This window comes from Polypterus senegalus, chromosome 3 (genome assembly GCF_016835505.1).
Source record: "Polypterus senegalus isolate Bchr_013 chromosome 3, ASM1683550v1, whole genome shotgun sequence".
In the NCBI taxonomy this organism is placed as follows: domain Eukaryota; kingdom Metazoa; phylum Chordata; class Cladistia; order Polypteriformes; family Polypteridae; genus Polypterus; species Polypterus senegalus.
This window is the reverse complement of record NC_053156.1, coordinates 283,181,799-283,187,546: the sequence shown is the minus strand read 5'-3', so window position 1 is coordinate 283,187,546 and position 5,748 is coordinate 283,181,799. Positions and strand designations below refer to the sequence as shown.

Genomic DNA, 5,748 nt, shown 5'->3' with positions numbered 1-5,748 from the left:
GTCCCTCCCTTTCAAAGATCCAAGAGGACACTGGGAAAAAGATCTCTCACTCAACATTTCAGAAAAGGAGTGGAAGGTAGCAATGCAGAGAATTCATTCGAGCTCAATATGCGCAAAGCATACAATTATTCAACTCAAAATTATATATCGAGCACATCTGTCTCGTTTAAAATTGTCCAACATGTGAACGCTGCAATCAAGTTCCAGCTTCACTGGGTCAAATGCTTTAGGCCTGCACCAAATTAACATCATTCTGTAGAAACATTTTTAAGTGCCTTTCAGACAGCCTGGGTGTCACAATCCCTCCTAATCCACTAACAGCTGTGTTTGGTGTTCATCCAGATGGATTTAAAGTGGAGAAGAACAAACAAACTGTGATCGCCTTCACTACACTATTGGCACGCAGACTTATTTTGCTAAACTTGAAGAATCCTAACTCTTCTCTTTTAAGTCAGTGGGTAACTGATGTTTTATACTATTTGAAATTGGAAAAAATCTAATTCTCAGTTAGAGGATCTGTGTAGAACTTTTTCAAAACCTGGCAGGATCTAGTCAATAATATTTTAGAATAATCTCTTAAAGCACTGAGGAAGTAGATTCACTCCCCATTTCTTTTCTTCTCCATTTATCTGTATCCGCCTATTAAACCCTTCAATTTATTTGTTTTTACTGTTTTTAAGTTTTAGCCTGCTGGCCATGTTCTATTTCTCTGGGGTGGGGGTTGATTTGTTTTCAATCCTATTTTTTTTTTGTAAAAGTTGATCTATTTGTATGAAATGATTACAATAAAATCAATAAAATAATAAGAAAAGATTTGTTGAATGATTTGTTTTCTGCATCAACTTTAATTTTTTACCACTTTTTTTGTTGTGTTATCAACAACAACAACAACAACATTTATTTATATAGCACATTTTCATACAAAAAGTAGCTCAAAGTGCTTTACATAATGAAAAAAAGAAAAATAAAAGACAAAATAAGAAATTAAAATAAGACAACATTAATTAACATAGAAAAGGAGTGAGGTCCGATGGCCAGGGTGGACAGAAAGAACAAAAAAAAAAAACTCCAGATGGCTGGAGAAAAAAATAAAATCTGCAGGTGTTCCAGGCCACGGGACCACCCAGTCCCCTCTTTTTGTCATGGCACAAAATGCAGATGAGACGTAAATTAACAGCAGGTGATGTCTTCCTTTATTCAATATAACATGGACAGCCTCTTCATCACCCCTTTCTCTGATGCAGACTCAATCAATTTTGATCTGCACCTGTACGGTCACCTCTAGTTGTGATGCAGACTGACACACCCAGGCAAGTACTTGCCATCCACACCTTCCACGAGCCAGACAGAACCAGACCACAGGCCGTGCATTGCCCAGGTCTGTTTTAGACCTCCTGGAGGTTGTAGTAAAGGAGTGAATTAAAAGAAAACTGAGTGCCATTGGTGAACATTGCTGCACATCCTCTCTCTGACACACCAACACTGTGGACTTTTAGCCAACAAGTTATTCAGCAGAGAAATGCTATGGATGCTTCTTTATACCAACAGAAATATGGCTGCATTATGCCTCACTGAGACTATGACAGGTCAGCTCAGGTTGGGCATCATGTACTGGTACAGCTCATTGCCACACCCACCACACGACGAAACAGCTTGGGTCCAGTCCCACCCTCCGGAAATTACTCTCTAAGTGTTACATGGGCATCCCCTTGGCCTGGTCCAGCTACTCGGGTTCCTGCGAGCCAGATCATTCTCGGAATCACACCACACAGCTGTAGTGCCGTAACTGACGCTCCCTCACAATACAGGCAATGTGCCTTATTCAGGACTCCATGAGCAACCGCTCATTCAACACAAAGTCAAACCAATGGTACCCAAAGATTCTCCGAAGAGACACAGTGCCAAAGGAGTCTTCGTCTCAGGTCACTGAATAGCATCCATGTCTCGCAACCATATAGCAATACAAGAAGCACCAGGACTCTAAAGACTTGGACCTTTGTCCTTTTGTAAAGATATCTGGAGCGCCACACACCCCTTTGCAGTGACCTCATGACCCCCCATGCTTCTATCTATCTATCTATCTATCTATCTATCTATCTATCTATCTATCTATCTATCTATCTATCTATCTATCTATCTATCTATCTATCATTCGACCTTTATTCCCTTTTTGCCTTTTATTCTGCATATGTAATTATGTTTTTCTGAACTTTGGTGATTTTTTCCTTTTTTAAATTTTCACTAAACCTTTGTAAAACAAACTTTATTGAACCGAGAATTTTCTTTTGTTACGTGTTTGACTCATTCTGGATCCTACCTTGCCAACTCAACAGCTAATTGACTCTGGGAAACTAGAAAGGACACTGGACATGCAAAAGTCTAAGGGTTATTATGAGTGCCAGCAATAGTCCAGGAGATGATATACTTAGGCAAAGATGTGGTCAGGGCAGGCAAGGGGTAAGAACCATGAGGTCAAAATAACCAGGCAAAGAGACAAGATGTGACACAAAAGTCAAATGCACAATACAGACTTTAAAACAACAATCAAAACCTGATGCTAGGGTCTACTTGGTAGTAAAGTTAAGGTACTAGAAAGAATTCCGAAATGCTGTGTGTCCAACGAGCACAATGTGTAATTCATACAGTGCATTTATGATGGGCTGGACTGACAACCTTGAAGTTTACAGTCCAAATCTGTATCAGCTTGGCCACATCATGACCTGTTTATGAAGCAATGGTATTATCCTATTTGTCATGTAATCAGATTGCTCAAAAGGAGTCTAGAGTCAGCAGTTTATCACTGTGTAAAGTAGAGCAGTGGAGAAGATGAAAGCAGTTACTAATCTCCTGTCTCACTATTTGTTGATATCGGATATATTTAAAACAGAGCAACTGCAAAATCCTCAACATTGTTTTTCTGTACCATTATATTATGTTATATGTAATTTTAATAATAAAATGTAGTCTCTGAACACAATTAATATGCGTTTGCTTACTAGGCCTAGTTACACTAAGTGTCCAGTCTAGCAACTGGACAGCCTGATATCCAGAGTTACTGCTGTCTCTAAACGCTATCTAATGTCTGACTTACAACGCCCTCTCCTGGTTGCAGAAAGTGTTTTCCGTCTCACCAGCTCCGTCCTACTGCCCTTTGTATACAATGAGGCTATTGTCCTACAATGGTTCCTCATATCCCAGGCCAGATATCGGTGGATTTCCCCTATTCACTGCCCTATTTTATCAGATAATGAAGGGGAGGTGCATTTCTGGCAGCTACACAAGTCTCAGATGAGATGCTTTGGCTTATGTCTGCGCCCTTTTTGGGATGGTCAGGTAGATGCAATCCAGATCCCTCTTTTTGTGTTTGTCCGTCTTCTTCATACAAGTCAGTCGGTAACACCATCAGGTTATTACCGTTCTTTTTATTTGTTTTTATCTAATCGTTCTTTAAAGGTCTAATCTGTGCCACTCCTTAAAGTGCTCTTTTCATATGCTTCTGGTTGGGCTCTTTTCCAGAGAAACAGATGTATTTCTGTAATCTGTCTTGCCTAGCACCCAACAGAGCCTCCTATTGTCTGTGTTTTTTTTTCTTCCCAGTTACCTGGTAATTCAGCTACAAGAAAGTGCTGATGGGTGATCAACAGCCAGGAATTCCCCTGCTTGTAAAATGATCCTTAATTGAGGGCGGTGAAGGAAGTAACACCATAAGAAGGAACTGTCATTTCTTGTGCTTACACGATAGAACGGTCATTTTATTGTTGTTTATTTATTATGTTGGCCACTTTTCCATTAGGTACATTTCAGCGCTTTTTTAATCTAATTGAGAAATGCAGGATGATCTTTGGAGCTTCTTTGGTGCGCTACAATTACAAGGAGACATCAATAACATTTATTTATATAGCACATTTTCATACAAACATTTTAGCTCGAAGTGAACACTACTTGGGAAAGTTGGATCGACTACGTGCTCACCGTGAATCACTAAATTTTCAGGGGAAAACAAAACACTGTGTTGCCAAAACAGAGAAATACCACTTTCACTATACAAACCAGCACACATACTTAAAGACATTAAAACGCCGACAGGAAGTGCAAGAAGAAACTACTTACAACACATATGCAGTATCAACAGCTCCTTATTGTTTGCATCCATGGGAGCCTCCATTGATAATCTCCAAGGACATTGTGCCCACATGTTCAAAATTCATGTACAAATTTATCATTATATTAATGCGCTTCACCCCTTTTTTATTTGAGGACCGGAGGTCCACATGTTCCACTAGTGATTTAACAAAACCCTTTAAGAAGCACATCTTACTGTTTTAAATAATTTAATTGTTTTTGTTATTACATAAAGTGACAATTTTAGTATAACTGTAATATATTAAAACAAATGGATGGCATGTTGACTTCACGGATCTATTGTCCTGGATTCAGATGCTATGTCTGGTTACTGTCTGCGTGAATATGACATGTTCTCCCTGTGTCCTTATGTCTTTTCCTCCGTCATCCCCAAATATATGTTAGGTTAACTATTTGGAGTTGTGTCTGTGCGGACTGTGCCACTGTTTTCACCTTCTTTCTCCAACTTGGTTCCAGGCAGTTCCTGTAAGGGGATCGAAATCGAAAGCCGACAGAGTCAAGGTCCCTCCGCTTGTGGATCTTGCGGTGGTGGTGGTGCTAAAGGAGAGGTTAACTCAATAAGAGCTCATCATCAGGCCCCTACGGGCAGAATTCAAAGAGAAGATGTTGCGCCAGAGATATGAAGAAAAAAGTTGGATCGTTGGCTGAAGAAAAGGCTAGACACGAAGCAGAAGAACATTGGATGCTGAAGGCTTGGAGTGATGCTGAGAATGAGCGACTCCGGAAAATACGGGAACAACTAGTTAAACGGGAGCAAGAGCAACAGGGACTCAAACGGCTACAAGCAGCCCTTGCATTAGAAAAGAGAATGGAAGTGTATATTAAATAAAATGAGCTAGAGATACTGACGCTACAGGAGGAAAGCAAGAACTTCATGACGCTGGACATTTTGGAACAGTGAATTGATGATGCTCTGAACAATCCAAAGAATTACAATTTTGCTATTGATAAAGAGGGGCGGATTGTAAACAGAACTGTACATAAATGATAGAACTGAGCTCTTATACTTTTATCTATTCTTACAATTTACAAAAGGAATCATAAGTCAGATTATGTGGAAATAGACTACAAAAGCTGTGAATTAAATTGTGTACTTGTATGGTTTAAGTGACATGATAGTTATACATTGTTACTAACCCTCACCTATTCTGTTTCTCTTCTCGGTACTCAAAAGTGGCACTTGGTGCCACTGCTCACCTGCCAAGTTGTTTTGCCTGCCTGAGGTAAAGTCATCCCTGATGGAGGATCGCAGGAATTGTCGGGTAGAGGGGTCCTTTCATTGGATTGGCTGGCCCAGTGCTGTCTCAACTGCGAGATGGCCAATAGGGGGAGGCAGCTTGATGGCTGAGGTCTGCAGGACTCTGAACAAATCCAAATCATATTATGTGTTATCATCTATCTGCTCCATACTTGTAAAAGGTTTATTTTTATATTGTATTGAGGATTACTTGTGTTCTGTTCTGTGTATTGTACTGTATTGTATTGACCCTCTTCTTTTTGACACCCACTGCACACCCAACCTACCTGGAAAGGGGTCTCTCTTTGAACTGGCTTTCCCAAGCTTTCTTCCATTTTTTTCCCTACAAGGGCTTTTTTTGGGAGTTT

At 40.0% G+C, this 5,748-nt stretch overlaps 1 pseudogene; it reads left to right on the top strand.

Annotated features, from left to right (window-relative positions):
- The first annotated feature begins 2,391 nt into the window (after positions 1–2,391).
- Positions 2,392–5,287, top strand: LOC120526704 (annotated as a pseudogene).
- Positions 5,288–5,748: the final 461 nt, after the last annotated feature.